Genomic DNA, 19,802 nt, shown 5'->3' on the forward strand with positions numbered 1-19,802 from the left:
GGCTTGGTCAGCGTCACTTTCCTTGGGCAGTGCCCGTGGCCCAGGTGCCGGCGTTGGCCGCTCACCGCCGCTTTCCCGTGGCCTGACACTGCGGCTCCCTCAAGTGGGAGTTGACGTTTATTACTGTAGATATGCTGAACCTAGTTGCCATAATCAACAAAATGTAACAGATAAATAGCATGATCTCTGTCCCACAGTTTCAAGTCCACAGCCATCACTTCATTAAATTACTGAGCTAATGGGACACTCACAACTGGGCGTGGCGGTGTCTTCCGCTATTTAATGCATATGTCACATTGAGATGTGATTTGTTCAACAAGGGAGTCGTATTCTTTATCCACAACTCCGGCATCCTTCAGTAGTAGCTTTAACTTTTGCGATGAAGGATGGGCAAATTGTCTGTGCAACATCCAGATAATCCTCCTCTTGTTAGCTAGACTCTTGTCTCCAGACATCAATGATACTTCTTGAAATTCTCGGCGAGAAACACTCTGTTTCTCAATGGACTACAATAATGTCCTGATGCAGTAAACTGTAAATTTACCGCTTTACCGAAGACAAATGCTTTGTCGTTCTCCATGTCCAATCTCATCTTCGCTTTTTTCATTGAAGATTTACTCAGCAACAGTGGTATGTCACTCTGGGCCACATCAGTGCTGATGACATGACTCATTCCCGCTATTTCACACAGGAGGACCACACTCTTTAAAGACATTAACATATTATCGTCTCCAAACCTAAAGCAAGTAGCACTTTCATATTCTCGAATTTTACTTCTATCTGCCTTGTCTAGGGATTCCAAGTAACAGTTGAGCCAATCGACTCCACACACACTGAGGTACAGCCACTATCTAATATCGCACAATTGAATGAATTGGCAACCAAAATGTTCATGTCCCAATTCAAGTTTTTGGTCACCAATATGATATTTAGCTGTTGTTGGAGCGAGGAAATGAGTTGGTAAACAGAACATTTACATACTAATAGACATAAAAGGTGAGGAAGCGCATTCCAGGGCCTGCTAATGAGGATACAATCCACAAGGGCCAGGACTGGTTAGACCAGCTGGTTACATGAGTAACTGGCCGTTCCAGGGTTTTCTTCTGAACTGGCCACTGAGAGTTTGAACTCAGAAAGACTGTTTGCTCCCGGACTGAGAGGATCTCTCCTGTCTGCTCCCATCTCTTTCTCACAAGCCTCTGAATCCACTGAAGACACATGAACCCCAAAGAGAGAAATGTCTCCTACAGCGGACAAGGCTTACGAAGAATACTGGGCCCCAACGAAAAGCAAGATCTACCTTCAATCAAGGAGTCTACAGTGAGCTCGAAGAACTGTAACAAAAACTCTTCAGATATTGCCTCAAACTTTTCCACTTTATTTTTTTTCTTCTGCTCTTTTCTGTCTCTATTTGCATGTGTATATCGCATATGCATGCTGGCGTGGGCGTGTCGTGTATCCGTAGGCGTCAACTGAATTAGAGTTTAAGTTCAAGTTTAATAAATTTCAACTTTTGTTTTTAAACCTGTTTGTGCTGGTTTCTTTGCCTTTTAATTGAAAAGTGGTGAACAAGGATTCACCGACGGGGAGCTAAAAACACTGCATGTTTAAAAATAAAACCCAGTTCCAGTAAGACCAGGTGAAGGCGAAAGGGAACCCTAGACCTCTTTCTCACCGGGTTGTAACAGTGGATCACTCAGATTCCCCAGGTCATTGTCCTTGATGGGTCTTTGCAGGTATGCTGTCTCCATCTCAATGTATTGGAATGTGGAAGGTATAGTACAGCAAATTAGGGTAGCCATCTTTAGCTGCAAGCATCGAGTCACCTTTAATCTCTTTTTTTCAATTCAATTTGGGTTTCCAGCCAGTGAATTAAGAAGCACATTTTTGTGACACCCCACTTAAAAGAGTTACAGTTTCTCCCCTTGTTCCCCCAAAGCACTACTCCAAACCTCTGCCTCCTACCCCTTCCAATTCTATCCTCTTCATTAGAAGATGCTATAAATGTAAGTTAGTCACTACAAAATCCAAAAGGGAATTCAGGAGAAAAATTTTTACCCAGAGCGTGGTGAGAATGTGGAACTCGCTACTATAAGGAGCAGTTGTGGTGAATAGGATTGATACATTTAAAGGGAAAAAACACTTGAGGGAGAAAGGAATAAAAATATATGAATGGATTTGTTGGTCCGAATGGTCTGTTTCTGTGCTTCAAATACTATTTAATACTATGTACTTACCTTCCATTTCCTCCTTAGCTGGCATCACCCTCGCCTCTCAATCACTACTGACTTCAATGTAAAGAAAGGGTGTATAACAGGCAATTGATCTGATATTGTCCTTTTATGCCACTGCCAAAAGCTACAATTACCCCTCAATCACAATCATGTTGTCTGCAGAGGTCAACGTGTATTTAGTAAACTCCATTCCATGTTTTGTGAGGGGCACATACATTCCATTGTCTTCAGTGATGTTTGAAACAAACCTGATGGTTTAGCCAACATCTCGAATTGGCTGCATTTTTTTTGTTATTGAGATAATCATCTAACAGGATACCAACAAGATTGAAAAAAGAAAAGACAAGGTAAATCAGTATGTAATGATCAGATGATGCGAAGTGTGGGTTGAAGTGGCACCACATGCCCTGTTATCACCAGCTCACAACCCAATATAATGAACTTCATTTGTCTCAAAAAATCACATCCATGCCACAAATGATGTTGATATGGGAAATCTGCTCAAATCCAAGTTGCTTTCCTTGTATACAGATGATATCTTGCATGTGCACCCTAGGTGATGTCACGTACTTATACAGTGTACACTTGGATCCAGACAATCAATGCAATTGGGTGAAGAATGATCAGACGTGTGGAATCGTCACTGTTACCTAGTAACTGACAAAAGCAAAGAATAGCTTTAGTCAGGGGCATTATGAGTGAAGAGAGCATCTGGCTTGGCACTAATACCTGTGGTGGTCACATAGCCTGCTGCCTTGGCAAATAAATGAAAAATGATTACTTAAGTGATAAAACAGAGGAGGAGAAAAATTATGTGTCTAGATCTCTGATGAGAACAGAATTAGGCTTTACTGTAATACAAAAGCAAAATGTTGTGGATAACATTCTGAGGAAAGGTTATTGACCTGAAATGTTGGGCAGAATTTTACCGGCTGCTGGGAGGTCTGCAAGTTGGCCTCATTGTCAAATAACCCATCAATGGTCATTGTCTCGAGTCACAAATTAATACAAAAGGCAAAATACTGTGAATGCTGGAAATAAAAACAGAAACTACTGGAAATAGCATCTGTGAATAGAGAAACAGAGTTAACGTTTCTGATAAAAGGTCACAGACCCGAAACTTTGGCTTGGATTTTAAGCTCGTGATACACTCAGAGCGGTTTGGGGGAATATTCGGTAGCACACAGGAAACTCGGAAGTAAGTGCCACATGCTTCCGGTGGCTTTTTAACCGTGCCACTGAATTGCCATATCATGTCCAAGGTGCCTGACCAATTAGCAACAGCGGGCACGATGGCAACCCACACAACACGATTTCAACTGCAGTATTTAAAGGGACAATTTGAAGAAGTTTGGAGTTGAAAGCCAGAGAAGGAAGTCACAGACTGGAATCTGGATGGTCAAAGCCGGTGGTGTTGTCTCCCTGGATGTGCTGCTGGAGGCTGTGAGGACCGGGAGAGATGTACTGTTCCCTAGCCACGGGTGGAAGAAACTGGCTGGGGACACCAAGAAGGTGGGGTCAGAGGTGGAAGAAGAGGTCAGCAGCTGGAGCATGGGGTCACATGTGAATAAAATACAGGAAGAAGTTCAATGACTTAAACATGACAGGAAAAGTGAGAACATTGGTACATTCAACTACTTCCTGGTGTGTGCATCACATCAATTTCCTCATTCTGACTTATAAAACCTACTCCAGCATATTAAATCTCGCATTAATTTACTTTGCAGGAGCACCCATCCCTCTCTGTCTCTGCACTTCCTCACATCCCCATCTGTTCATCCACCACTGACACTCACCCTCACATCCTTAGTAGTAGTCATGGTGATCTGCCCAAGGACAGGTCCTCTGTTCTTTTCTCCACACTTCACGGGATCCTGCGCTTTCCTCTTCAGTTGCTCTTGAAATCCTCCCATTTTTTAACTTAGAAACATAGAAAATAGGAGCAGGATTAGGCCATTCAGTCCTTCGAGACTGTGCCATCATTCAATACGATCATGGCTGATCGTCCAAACTCAGTCCCGCTTTCTCCCCGTATCCCTTGATCCCCTTAGCCCTAAGAACTATATCTAACTCTTTCTTGAATATATTTAATGATTTGGCCTCAATCAGTTTCTGTGGTCGTGAATTCCACAGGTTCACCACTCTCTGGGTGAAGAAATCCCTCCTCATCTCAGTCCTAAATGGCTTACCCCTTATCCTTAGATTGTGACCCCTGGTCCTGGACTCCCCCACCATCAGGAACATCCTTCCTGCATCTAGTCTGTCCAGTCCTGTTAGAATTTTGTAGGTTTCTACAAGAGATCCCCTCTCATTCTTCTAAACTCTAGCGAATACAAGCCTAATCCACCCAATCTCTCTTCATACGTCAGTCCTGCCATCCCAGGAGTCAGTCTGGTGAACATTCGCTGCACTCCCTCCATAGCAAGAACATTCTTCCTCAGATAAGGAGACCAAAACTGCACACAATACTCCAGACGTGGTCTCACTAAGGCCTTGTATAATTGCAGCAAGACATCCTTGCTCCTGTATTCAAATCCTCTCGCTATGAAGGCCAACATACCATTTGCCTTCTTAACTGTCTGCTGCACCTGCATGCTTACTGATGCACAAGGACACCCAGGTCTCACTGCACCTCCCCCTTTCCCAATCTATCACCGTTCAGATAATAATATGCCTTTCTGTTTTTACCACCAAAGTGGATAACCTCACATATATCCACATTATACTGCATTTGCCATGTATTTGTCCACTCACTCAACCTGTCCAAATCACACTGGAGCTTCTCTGCATCCTCCTCACAGCTCCCACTCCCACCCAGCTTTGTGTCATCTGCAAACTTGGATATATTACATTTAATTCCCTCATCTATATCATTAATATATATTGTGAATAGCTGGGGTCCTAGCACTGATCCCTGCAGTACCCCACTAGTCACTGCCTGCCACTCAGAAAAAGACCCGTTTGTTCCTACTTTTTGTTTCCTGTCTGCCAACCAGTTCTCTATCCATGTCAGTACCTTATCCTGAATCCCATGTGCTTTAATTTTGCAGGCTAATCTCTTATGTGGGACCTTTGCAAAAGCCTTTTGAAAGTCCAAATACACCACATTCACTGGTTCTCCCTTATCTATTCTACGAGTTACATTCTCAAAAAATTCCAGTAGATTTGTCAAGCATGATTTCCCTTTTGTAAATCCATGTTGACTTTGTCCGATCATGTCATTGTTTTCCAAGTGCTCTGCTATTACATCTTTTATAATGGACTCTAGCATTTTCCCCACTACTGATGTCAGGCTAACTGGTCTATAATTCCCTGTTTTCTCTCTGCCTCCTTTTTTTAATAGTGGAGTTACATTAGCTACCCTCCAATCCATTGGAACTGTTCCAGAGTCTATAGAATTTTGAAAAATGACCAGCAATGCATCTACTATTTCTAGGGCCACTTCCTTAAGTACTCTGGGATGTAGATTATCAGGCCCTGGGGATTTATTGGCCTTCAATCCCATCAATTTCCCTAACACCATTTCCCTACTATTACTGATTTCATACTGTTCCTCCTTCTCACTAGATCCTATGTTCCCCAACATTTCTGGGAGGTAACTTGTTTCCTCCTTTGTGAAGACAGAACCGAGGTATGTATTTAATTGGTCTCCCATTTCTTTGTTCCCCATTATAAATTCCCCCGTTTCTGACTGTAAGGGACCCACATTTGTCTTCACATTTTTCTCTTCATATATCTATAGAAGCTTTTACAGTCAGTTTTTATGTTCTCTGCAAGCTTACTCTCATACTCTATTTTCCCCTTCTTAATCAATCCCTTTGTCCTCCTTTGCTGAATTCTAAACGGTTCCCAATCCTCAGGTTTGCTGCTTGGTCTGGCCAGTTTATATTTCTCCTCCTTGGATCTAATAATATCCCTAATTTCTTTTGTAAACCACAATTGAGCCACCCTTTCTGTATTATTTTTGCGTCAGACAGGAATAAACAATTGTTGTAATTCATCCATGTGCTCTTTAAATGCTAGACTTTGCCTATCCATTGTCAACCTTTTAAGTAACATTCCCCAATCTATCATAGCCAACTCACGCCTCATACCTTCATAGTTTCCTTTATTTAGATTCAGGACCCTAGTCTCAGAATCAACTCTCTCACTCTCCAGCTTAATGGACCCCGCACAACAAGATTGTTAACTAAGCCTTTCTCATTACACAGTACCCAGTCTAGGATGGCCTGTTCTCTAATTGGTCCCTCAAAGTATTGGTCCAAAAAACCATCACACACGCACTCCAGGAATTCTTCCTCTACAGTATTATTGCTGATTTGGTTTGGCCAATCTATATGTAGATTAGAGTCACCCATAATTACAGTTGCACCCTTATTCCATGCATCTCTAATTTCTTGTTTAATGCCATCCTCTACATCACCACTGCTGTTTGGGGGTCTATATACAACCCCCACCAATGTTTTCTGCCCCTTGGTGTTTCTCAGCTCCACCCATACAGATTCCACATCAGGATTCTCTGAGCTAATATCCTTCCTCACTATTGCATTGATTTCCTCTTTTACTAACAATGCTACTCCACCTCCTTTCCCTTTTTACCTGTCCTTCCTAAATATTGAATACTCCTGGATGTTCAGTTCCCATCCTTGGTCACCCTGCAGCCATGTCATCGCAACTATATAGTATCCATTTACAGCTATTTGCCCGGTTAATTCGCCTACCTTATTGCAAATACTCCGCGCATTGAGACACAATGCCTTTAGGTTTGTCTTTTTAACATTCTTAGTCATCTTACCCTTATTTCGCACTATGGCCCTATTTGTTTCTTGCCCTTGATTTCTATGCCTTCCATTTTTGCCTTTTTGATTCCTGTCTTTCGTTTCTATCCTCATTTCCTCTTCCTCAGTCTCCCCGTTCAGGTTCCCATTCCCCTGCCATTCCAGTTTAAATCCTCCCCACCAGCATGAGCAAACACCCCCGCGAGGACATCGGTTCCAGTCCTGCCTGGGTGTAACCCGTGTCGCTTGTACAGGTCCCACCTTCCCCAGAACAGGTCCCGATGTTCCAGGAATCTAAATCCCTTCCTCCTGCACCATTTCTCCAGCCACGCATTCATCTGGTCTATCCTCCTGTTCCTATACTCACTAACATGTGGCACAGGAAGTAATCCCGAGATTACTACCTTTGAGGTCCTGCTTTTTAATTTAGCTCCTAACTCCTTAAATTCATCACGCAGGACCTCATCCTTTTTCTACCTATGTTGTTGGTACCGACATGTACCACGACCACTGGCTGTTCACCCTCCCCCTTCAGAATGTCCTGCAGCCGCTCTGAGACATCCTTGACCCTAGCACCAGGGAGGCAATATACCATCCTGGAGTCTCATTAGCGGCTACAGAAATGCCTGTCTGTTCCCCTTATTATTGAATCCCCTATCACTATAGCCCTGCCACTCTTCTTCCTCCCCTCCTGTGCAGCAGAGCCATCCGTGGTGCCACGAACTTGCCTGTTGCTGCTTTCCCCTGGGAGGTCATCCCCCTCCAACAGTATCCAAAGTGGTATATCTGTTTGAGAGGGGGATGGCCAAAAGGGGACTTCTGTACTACCTGCCTGCGCCTACTACTCTGTCTGGTGGTCACCCATCCCTTTTCTGCCTCTGCAGCCATTATCTGCAGTGTGACCACCTCATTAAATGTGCTATCCACGACGTCCTCAACATCGCAGATGTTCCACAGTGAATCTACCCACAGCTCCAGCTCCGTAATGCGGGTAGCCAGTAGCTGCAGCTGGATACACTTCCTGCACACATGGTCGTAAGGAACACTAGAAGTGTCCCCGATTTCCCACATAGCACAGGAGGTGCATATCATGGGGCTGAGCTCTCCTGCCATGACTTACTTTTAGATTAATTAGTTACTCCCTTTAATAAATACTAAATACACTGGGGGCCTTGTTCTACTCCAAACACTACCCACTACAATCTAAAGTCCTTAATAAATTACACTAATTAAAAAAAAACACACTTAAGTAGTACAAACCTTATTGCTTGAGGTTTTTTCCCAAAAAAAACAACTTTCCCCTTCTTTTTTAAGCTATTTAAATGCACTACCAGCTGTTACTTACCCAACCAATCACCTTGCAGATTTCCCATGATGTCACTGTAAGTTTTTTTTCCCTCTTTCGAATCTCAGCGCGCGCCAGCACAGAGTGAGAGAGAGAGAGAGAGAGAGAGCCTGCCACAGCACTGGTCTCCAGATAAGTGAGGGCCTTGAGCCCCATGCTCTGTTTTTCAGGTCCCGCTCAGAATCAGCCTCCTCTCAGGTCCACCTTAGTTTTTTTTAGTTTTTTTTTTAGTTTTAGAGATACAGCACTGAAACAGGCCCTTCGGCCCACCAGGTCTGTGCCGACCATCAACCACCCATTTATACTAATCCTACACTAATCCCATATTCCTACCACATCCCCAACCTGTCCCTATATTTCCCTACCACCTACCTATACGAGGGGCAATTTATAATGGCCAATTTACCTACCAACCTGCAAGTCTTTTGGCTTGTGGGAGGAAACCGGAGCACCCGGAGAAAACCCACGCAGACACAGGGAGAACTTGCAAACTCCACACAGGCAGTACCCAGAATTGAACCCGGGTTGCTGGAGCTGTGAGGCTGCGGTGCTAACCACTGCACCACCTGCCGCCGCTCCGGTCTCCAGGTAACTTCCAAGAGAAATGAACAATATGCCTTGGGAAAAAAGTACATGAGGGGGTTTCCCATTGCCTTCCTTGTGTGTGCTTTGAAGGAAACACAAGTCCTCTTCCCGAAGGATCCTCACCTGTAAGCAGCCATTGTCCCTCGAGGTTCTAGCTCTTATGCCATCACCACAGAAAATTTGCTGGTTCCACCATTGCCCATGGCTCTTAACCCTGAGCATGGGACCTTTGCCTGGGCCTGGGGCGACTCACAAAAGGTCAGAGACAACCACCATCTAATGTTTCAAATGACCCTTATGCAATGCCTTAAGAACAAAGTCAGGGCCTAAAAAACATAATTTGCTCCAACAAAGCTCATTCCTCCAGTTCTTCAACTCACCCTGGCTGGCATCAACTTTATTTTGAATGCTCCGAATGTCCTTCATAAGATAAAAGCAAAATACTGCGGATGCTGAAAATCTGAAATAAAAACAAGAAATGCTGGAAATACTCAGCCGGTCTGGCAGCACCTGTGGAGAGAGAAGCAAAGTTAACGTTTCAGGTCAGTGACCCTTCTTCAGAACTGGCAAATATTAGGAATGTGAAAGGTTATAAGTAAAGCGGGGGTGGGACAAGAGATAACAAAGGAGAAGTTGTAGATAGGACAAGGTCACAGAATAGCTGACCAGAAGGTCGTGGAGCAAAGGCAAACAATATGCTAATGGTGTGTTGAAAGACAAAGCATTAGTACACGTAGGGTGTTAACGGACTGCCGCAAGTACAAACATGAAAAAAAACAGTGGGTAAGCAAACTGAACAAACTAAGATGAAATAAAATAAAATAAACACAAAAAAAATATAAAAAAAGAAAAAAGAAAAAAATAACTAAAAATGAAAGTAAAATGCTCTGAAAGTATTGAACTCAATGTTCAGTCCGGCAGGCTGTAGCATGCCTAATCGATAAATGAGGTGCTGTTCTTGAGCTTGCGTTGATGTTCACTGGAACACTGCAGCAATCCCAGGACAGAGATGTGAGCATGAGAGCAGGGGGGAGTGTTGAAATGGCCAGCAACCGGAAGCTCGGGGTCCTGCTTGCGGACTGAGTGGAGGTGTTCCGCAAAGCAGTCACCCAGTCTGCATTTGGTCTCCCCAGTGTAGAGGGGACCACATTGTGAGCAATGAATACAGTATACTACATTGAAAGAAGTACAAGTAAATCATTGCTTCACCTGAAAAGAGTGTTTAGGGCCTTGGATGGTGAGGTGAGAGGAGGTAAATGAGCAGGTATTACACCTCCTGCGATTGCAGGGGTAGGTGCCGTGGGAAGGGGACGAGGCGGTGGGGCTAATGGAGGACTAGACCAGGGTGTCGCGGAGGGAACGATCCCTTCGGAATGCTGACCTGTACTGCCAGATTACCACATAGTCGGTGTTGACAAAAATGTGCTCCATACTATTTTGACACAGTTAATGTATCAATACAGACAGCAATATCAAATGAGGAAACCAGTTAGGCCTGATGATCTCCATGGATGAGTGAATGGGATTGACTTTAACTTATTTCATTTAAGAAAACATCAGTTCTCGGGAGCTATGTAGAGGGGGGGGAGAAAAGGTAGAAATCCAGGATGCCATTTTTGCAATGGTCTGCAATTTCTGGGTTTCCCCTGGAGGGTGACAGAACAGGGGCAAGCATTCAAATTCTATTCAAATGAGGACAGAGTGACATAGTTACATCTCCAGTCTCATTTTCTGTTCTCTACGCCAGGCGGGCATTTTTGGGGGCAATGCCGAGCATGACCAGGCTTTAGGCTCCGCTGCCTGCCCTGCTAGATTCAAGGATCTGAGAAAGGCACGGCAGTAGGAAGTTAGAAAAAGGTACATGCAATTTTTTAGCCAGACTTTTGAGAAGATCATTGGCTCTGGAGGTCATCTGGCTGTTGTCCAAAAATGCTACTGCTGATGGCCATAACTTGTGGTACAGACCTCTCAGGTTTGCAATATTGATTGAATATCCACCCCTGATTCTGAGCACAAACACCCGACCAAGGTGCAAGCCTGCAATTGAGCAATATCAGCCTCTTAAAATGACTCAAACCCAGAAATAGAGACATGTTCAGGTCATGTTGGATGGAACATAATTGGGGTGCAAGCTGCCCAACTAGCACTCAGGTAGGCTGGAAGAGAGGAGTGTAGTATAATGTACATAAGCTGTTGCTGGGTAGATTATGTATATAGACCTTGAGCATCATCACAGGATGTGATGTCATGAGTCTGTACCTCGTGCTGATCAGTGTTCATATAGATACCTTAAAAAGAAGCCCCTGTAAATAAACTCCTGTTAATCTGACTCAGCGTTTGCTTTCCTCATTCGATACTAATAGCACACTGACAGATAGTACATGGTGGCAGTGGTAAAAATAACGTTCCTAGCAAAAAAGCAGAAAAGATCGAAGACTTTGAAGAAATATGGAAAAATCGATTCCATTACCAGAAAGCTTCAAGCAAACTGCGGGGCCCAACCAGGCCAAAGTGTGGCCAAAATGGATTCACAGGGTTAACAGCACGATCGGACAAAGAACAGGTCAGTGTTCTCCTTTACACCTTGGGAAACAGTGCGGACAGTATTCTGACTACCCTGGGGATTGACGAAAAAGAAACCCCATACAGCTAGGTGATTCAAGCATTAGAAGGTTACTTTCAGATCAGGAAAAATGTAATCATAGAGAGAGCTAAGTTCAACAGGTGCACTCCGAAAGTTGGTGAAAGTATCGCTTCATTTATTAATGATTTGTAAAGAGTAACGGAGGATTGCGACTACGGGAGTCTGCGAGAGGAACTGATTCAGGATAGAATAGCAGTCAGGATTAGCGATGAAGTGCTGTCAGACCACCTTCAGTTGAAGGAAGATTTGACTTTGAATAAAGCCATTTTATTGAGTAGGCAGGCAGAAGTATGAAAGAGTAATCGTCTACTAGTCCTGGGGGAGTCTAGGCTCGAAAATTCTGGAATCAGTCGGGTCCGTTGAGAAAACAAAGTGAAATGGCGCCAGAAAGCCTGAGAGGCAGGAAAGAGACCTACAGACAGCAACACTGAATTGCAGTAGGTGTGGCCGGGAGCAGCACTGGCAGGAAAATTGCCCAGCCAGGGAAGCTGAATGTTTCTAGTGCAAGAGAAAGGGGTACTTTCAGCAGATCTGTCGTAGCAGAAAACAAATGCTGCAGACTGGAAAAAAAATAGAGGAAATAAAAGAGGGTCCAACAATTAATACTCCCTTTCTAGGAGACATGCAGGCAGAAAATGAAGATTGCTGGGAAGCAAAAATTATAGTGGGAGAAAATAAAAGTACTTTTAAATTAGGTACAGGAGCAGTGGTTTCTATCCTGGCTGATCAAACACTTTGGCTGAAAAAAGAAAGGCTTAGCAAGATTACCAAAAAATATACGGGCCAGGAGGAATCCAGCTGAATGTTCTGAAAGAAATACAGAAAACCTTATCATACCAAAACAACACGATCCTGGAAACCCTATACATTATTAGAAACCAAACAAGTTCACTCCTTAGTAAAAAGCATGCCTACCCTTAGAGACGTTACATAGAATGGTAGCAGATCATCCTGGAAAACTCTTCAGTGGTGGACTTGAAGCAGTGTTTGGCAGATATGGAAAAATAGTTGAAGTCCTGCTGATGAAAGATTATGAAACAAATAAGATGAGGGGGTTTGCTTTCATTACGTTGCAGCCCTGGATGAAGTGATTTATGATTTTAACCCCTTATAGGGACTAAACCAAATCAGGAGTACATCCCTATGAATCTCCTTTAATTAAGTTCAAACAAGACAAATTCTTATAGACACTTATTTGGGTCCAAAGAATTGGACTAGTTTTCCCTCAAAGAAAGAAAACTAACAGAGAATATTACCATCTTTCGGATAGCCTTTTTAAAAATAATTATGGCAAAGTCATAAATATCCCAGAGACACAGAGAGGGGGTTCTTGTAGTTGTACACAGAGTGCTACATGAGACTATTTATTAACTTTTATATATTTATTAAAGAATTGAACATGCAATACATTTTAAGTTGCTAAGTATATCACAACATCAAAGATTATTAAGATATGTAACACATAGTCTTATTTCTAAAATAGAATCCAAAAGTTCAACCTTGATATTGTCACAGCAAAATATCTTGGAATATCCATCAAAATTTAAAGTAAACTTTTACCTTAAATTCCCCAAGTAAGCCATAGGTTGAGAAGTATTGATGAGGAATTCAATACTTCTAGTTTTTTGCTTCAAAAACCCTCATGTTTATACTGTTTCTAAACTATCATATCACCTTTTAGCATATAGGTATTACCTTTCTGTGTGTGTTTTTCCTGCTTTTAAGATCCATATATGGTAATATCATTAGCTATCATCTCCACTTAATGTTTTGCTGGAATTCCCCTGCTCTTGAAGTTGTGAGCATTTATCTAGTCAAAATGTTTATAATTGGCTTTACTTGGCATCTGTTTTTGTAAGTACCATTCCATTTTATTATTTTATTATCTATAATTGTCTTTTATGGTACCTTTAACCCTTTTTTTGAGTCAGTCTGTCTACTTTTTACCAACACTGTAAATTAATTAAGTTTATTGCTACCTCTGACTGACGTCAACACAGGATGTTTCAATGTGCGTTTATCCTCCAATCCCCTGGCAACAGAAATGCTGAAATTGATTTTCCAACTTAAAAGGTGTTTCTGGTTCACATTCTATTGTAACAGAGACCTTGAAAGACCTTGAAATTTTTAACTCTACCTTCTTAAAGGGTAATTTCAGTGAGTCTTGAAAACTGACCATTTATTCAATCTTTAATTCTAAAAGGTATAATATATTAACTATATCTAAATTCTACCTAATTCAGCCTATTATACCTATGTTTCATCACAGGGAGGTGAATGGGAAGCCTTTGGATGGAAATCCCATTAAAGTAAAGCAAGCTACTAGACCAACAGTTGAAAATAGTAGACAATGTAGACCACCTCCAGCCCCAAGAAGCCATGGTCTTCCCAGAGGGATTTGAGAAGGAATGAGATGTTCCCCTCAGAAAAGTGGGCATGGCAATTGGATCCAGGAGAAGGAACAGCGCTACCTTAAGAGAAATGTACCACCACTTAAAAGGCCCCTTCCTTCGAGGCCAGTGCAAACTGGAGGAATGGGTGGAAGAGGAAGTGGCTCAAGAGAACCTCCCTCACATGAAAAGGATGGTTATGGTTCTCCTCCATCTCGCAAAGAGATGGTACCATCCAGAAGAATTGATGAAAGATAAAGAAAACCAGCTACCAGAGAGAACCAATGAACCAGTGACACAACCAACAACAGATAACCCAGATAACAGTGAAGACAGAGAACCTGAGTGATCTAGTAGCTCCACTCACACAAAAGAAACTGAGGAAGAAGAACTAAAAGACTCAATGCCCCAAACAAGTGAAAGAAGAACTCGCTGTGGCAGAGTAGTGAGAACCCCACAGCGTTATAGACTTGATGAGTGAAGTCAGAGACTTGGGGGACATATAGTATAACATACATAAGCTGTTGCTGGGTAGATTATGTATATAGACCTTAAGCATTATCACAGGATGTAATTACACACGTCTGTACCTCGTGCTGATTAGTGTTCATGTCGATACCCTAGTAAGAAGACCTCTGTAAATAAATTCCTGTTCATTTGACCCAGAGTCTGCTTTCCTCATTCAATACTAATAGCTTATTGATGAGATAGTACAAGGAGGGGAGAAAATTGGTCTCAGTATCTCTGGACAGTTTCGGACATTGGCTATCTCCTGGTGAAGGCAAAAAAAACTTCTCTTTTAACGATTCAACTAACCTGAAGCTAGTCTTCCTAATTCATATTACACTGTCTATTTAAAATCACATTAAAAGAATGTAATACAGAATTGTCCCTAATGGAGGCACGAGAAAGCTCTGCTTTGTCACCTACCTTGTTATCTTAGGCCACACTCCTCCTTTAACCAATATCACCAAAAACAAATTGATTGGTTATTCATCTTGGGGCTGCTTGTGCGTTCTTAGATATGCAAAATGACTGGGGTGTGTACCTACATTGAAAACAATCAATACATTTGGAATTAATTCACTGTATGTGAAGTGCTTTGAGATATTTCTGAGAGATTTTTCTAAGGTGCTATATAAATGTATGACATTATTTTTTTCTTTACTCTTTTATATGCGAGCTGCTCCATCTGTAGGAGGGTACAAAAGCCCCTCTTCTCTGTCCCAGGAAATCATTTGTGAAGTTTCATAAATATGTGCACTGAGGTGTGATATGTCTCTGATGTCATCATGATTGAATGGTATAGAATTAGCAAGGGATGAAGATGAAAGGAAGCATCCCACAAGCCAATTTGGGTTTTCTCAATTTGGTTAGCAGGACTCAAGAAACTGGTCTCCATCCAAGACAAAGCAGTCCTCTGTTTAGCATTCATACCACTGGATTTACTCCCTCACCCACCAGCACACTGTGGCTGTTGTATGTGCTATCAATAGGGCACGCTGCAGCACTTATCAAGCTTCCTTAAACATACATGAGCGAGTAGAGGGATGTGGAGTCATGGTGGGAAGAGGTAATTAGAGTGGGAGGAGGCTTGTATGGAGCTTAAAGACGAGCACAGACCAAATGGGCCAAACAGCCCATTTATACGCTGTGGATTCTATGTCATTCTATGTGGAGCTCAGTGTTTACAAATGATGGTACACAGTTTGTGGACAGCAGAGAGCACCTTATTTTATTTCAAAATTCGTCAATAGCAATAAGCACGAGCTGGATCAACAGAATAGTCATATAGATAGGGTTACAGACAATTAAAAGACACGTCAGGATCAGTCCCAACTGTTCAGTAAGTAAATGCACCAGTCCATGTGATAGGGAGCAACACAGATTAGGAAGTTCTGGGGTTTGATACAGTTATGCACTAAGTCAGTAGATCTCTGCCAAGGAAGTAAGAATAATTGACTTCAGTATCCTTGGGCTGGGGACTCAGAAAAATTCGTCAGTTCCTATTCTTGATTGTCATCTACAGGCATCTGCCTATGTACGTGGCCTTTGAGTGAGAGTAGGATTGAGTTTGGTTGTGAGTAGTCTGTTTAGTTTAGTTTAGTTTAGAGATACAGCACTGAAACAGGCCCTTCGGCCCACCGAGTCTGTACCGACCATCAACCACCCATTTATACTAATTCTACACTAATCCCACATTCCTATCACATCCCCACCTGTCCCTATATTTCCATACCACCTACCTATACTAGGGGCAATTTATAATGGCCAATTTACCTACCAACCTGCAAGTCTTTTGGCTGTGGGAGGAAACCGGAGCACCCGGAGAAAACCCACGCAGACACAGGGAGAACTTGCAAACCCCACACAGGCAGTACCCAGAATTGAACCCGGGTCGCTGGAGCTGTGAGGCTGCGGTGCTAACCACTGCGCCACCGTGCCGCCCCATCCGATAATCACTGACGAAAATGGAAAAGTGCCAAAGGCAGCAAACATAAACAGCTGTTGCCAATGACACATGTCGGATCTGCTATCTTGTCTTTGGCCAACACTTATGTATGAGCCGTTGCTTTAAAATCATGTTCATCACAACTGAGTAGCAGTTGCTCAGCTGTTGCCGATTCCAAGGCACAAAAGTGGTTGTGTAATATATTTACATGCCAAAATCACATATTTGCATAAAATGTCCTTTCGATTGACTTGTTCATTTAATTGCAATCTTTCACAGTCCAGCTTAGTGGTCTCACCAGAACTAATAAAACTGCCACTGATCCAACAGATGAGATACCATTAATTACAGTTCTCAGTGACAGAGAAACCACATAAAACACTCTTTCTGCATCATAGCCTTCACTATCATACTATCCAATATAACACACTATTCTCGTTCCCTCTCTGACAGAGAAATATATAAAGCAGCTCCCGTGTAATACAGCTCTCACATACATTGCTAATGGCTCCCTGTTTAAGAGAGATGAAGCATAAGCTCCTTAATATTCTCCTCACAAAAACATGCCACAACTGTGCACGGTTCTCAAAGACAGCATGAGAGAGAAGGCCAATTAAGTACCTAAAGGTGATGTACATAACTGAGTTATGCTCCAGTGTTATATTTAGATGAAATCTGCAGCATCAAGAACTTGTGTTGTTTAAGTTTTGTCTTGCGAGTTGAGGTGGCTCTGCCTGATGCTTGTCGAAGTACATCAACACGGTCAGTTTTTAAAGACATGGAACAGCGAAAGCCAATTTGTCATTTTCTATAAGTCAGTTGATTGCTTAGAAACACGGGATGCTGAGAGCAAAGAGTGGAGATCACTGCTATATATCCACAGATTACTTCTTTGGAAGATTAATCATCATCTGTCATATCAGATTGTGCTGGGAAGATGTTCTTTTCTCTTCTGCCAATTTTCTCCTCTCTTCTGCCAAAGGTATTGCTGAGGAATATTTCCACGGGCACTCGGTGCCCTCTGGTGACTTGCCTAATAATCATTCTTATTGTGTGACCATAGATGTGAGTTCCACCAGGCTGTTTAACCATGGTTGCCATTACAACTGAGCTGGATTGTTCACTCACCTGATTTCCAGACATGCACACTTTTCAGCAGAGGTTGCTGGATAGAACCAAGCATGTTGATTTTAAATGACTAAATAATTCCATTATGGATGAACCATACAGATACCAGGATATTCCCTTTAAGCTTTAATTTGTTTCGAGACTAAGGATGGACGAGGGGTTTTCCCTCCAGTTTTCTATCCTCCTCTTCTGAAAGCATGGAATTATGCGGCAGTGTAGTTCCACATGGACCAGTCACCTTCCGGTGCTGTACCCATGTAGCAAAAATAGAATTTTCTAATCATTCAAACAAAGGGAAATGAATGGAATAGCTTGATGGTATTTCAGTTGTGGAGCTGAATCTAAAGCAGGCATGCCCCAGCAAAGTGGTCTAATGGCTCTGACAGTTGTGGATTACCATGGATCATGGTGGTGAACCAGCAAGGAGGCTGGTGGAGCCAAATTGCACACCTGCCCATCTCCAATCGGACCTTGAACAGATTCAAAAATCCACCCCATTAACTCTGTTTCTCTCTCCGAAGATGCTGCCAGACCTGCTGAGTGTTTCCAGCACTTTCTGTTTTTATTACAGATTTCCAGAATCCACAATATTTTCCCTTTGTACATTAAAGCTTGTTGTTTAAAACCACTTGGGCCTGAATCACACGAGGGTTTTGTTGCAGGACTAACAACAACCCTTCTGACCATGCCCTTAGGATATTGGTGTCACTGGATGGACCTGAGTTAAAGGTTTAAACATAACAAGGGTGAAGAGATTGATTGGTTCCGACCTGAGGAATTCAAAGAATATTTAGTTGTGGCCGAGTTATGAACAGTAGCCAACCCCATAAGCAAACGTAAATTAGTAGAGGATGTTTAGGTTGTGACCAACCGCAAGTAAAAGAAATAAGAATGAATGCAGACCAGAGAATTTATTATCTACAATTCATACAAGAGAAGCATTTAAGAAAGGAAAATTGGAAAGCTGTAGTTGTGCTTAGGCAAGGACAACAAACTATAAAACTAAAGAAACAATTAGAAGTGGAGAGCAATTGCAGCCAGAGCCTGGAAATTCAATTAGACCAAAAAACCCAAACAGATCAATATTACCAAAAGTTTGAAAACCCAAATTAGAAGAAAAAACCAGAGAGCACAACACTAAGCATGTCATTAGATTATCTTCAAGCTGAAAGTACAAGAAAATCAGAAACATGTAAAGCCAAGCAAGGAGAGTGGAAGGGTTTAATTAAGATTTTGAAACAAAAGGTAGAAGTGTTAACCGGTGCCTTAAGGTGTCCTCAAACAACAATAGGGGAGTTGGTGTAGTGCTGGAGACATGACAGACCCAGATAGACATGGTCAAAGAAAAATACAAGTGCTTGTGGAAAGTTTAGAGCAAAAGAAAGGCATGATATATGCTATAATTGCCAACCTCGCTGAGAATAGTAAAACTGGAGTCAATGGGAATCTGGGAAAACTGTCCGCTGGTTGGAGTCATACCTAGCACAAAGCAAGATGGTTGTGGTTGTTGGAGGTCAATCATCTCAGTCCCAGGACATCACTGCGGGAATTCTTCAGGGTAGTGTCCTAGGCCCAAATCTTCAGCTGCTTCATCAATGACCTTCCCTCCATCATAAGGTCAGAAATGGGAATGTTCGCTGATGATTGCACAATGTTCAGCACCATTCGTGACTCCTCAGGTACGGAAGCAACCCGTGTCCAGATGCAGCAAGACCTGGACAACATTCAGGCTTGGGCTGGTAAGTGGCAAGTAACATTCGCGCCACACAAGTGCCAGGCAAGGGTTATCTTAAACAAGAGAGAATCCAACCATCAACCCTTGATGTTCAATGGCATTACCATCACTGGATCCCCCACTATCAACATCCTTGTGGTTACCACTGACCAGAAACTGAACTGGACCAGCCACATAAATAGGACAGCAGGTCAGAGGCTGGGAATTCTGTGACGAGTAACTCACCTCCTGACTCCTCAATGCCCGTTCAACATCTACAAGGCACAAGTCAGGAGTATGATGGAATATCTCTCCACTTACCTGGATGGGTGCAGCACCAACAATACTCAAGAAGCTCGACACCATCCAGGACAAAGCGACCTGCTTGATTGACACCTCATCCACAACCTTCAACATTCACTCCCTCCACCACCGACGCACAGTGGCAGCAGTGTGTACCATCTACAAGATGCACGGCAGCAACTCACCAAGGCTCCTTCGACAGCACCTTCCAAACCCGCGACCTCTACCA

The sequence above is a fragment of the Heterodontus francisci genome, chromosome 18 (genome assembly GCF_036365525.1).
Source record: "Heterodontus francisci isolate sHetFra1 chromosome 18, sHetFra1.hap1, whole genome shotgun sequence".
Classification (NCBI taxonomy): Eukaryota; Metazoa; Chordata; class Chondrichthyes; order Heterodontiformes; family Heterodontidae; genus Heterodontus; species Heterodontus francisci.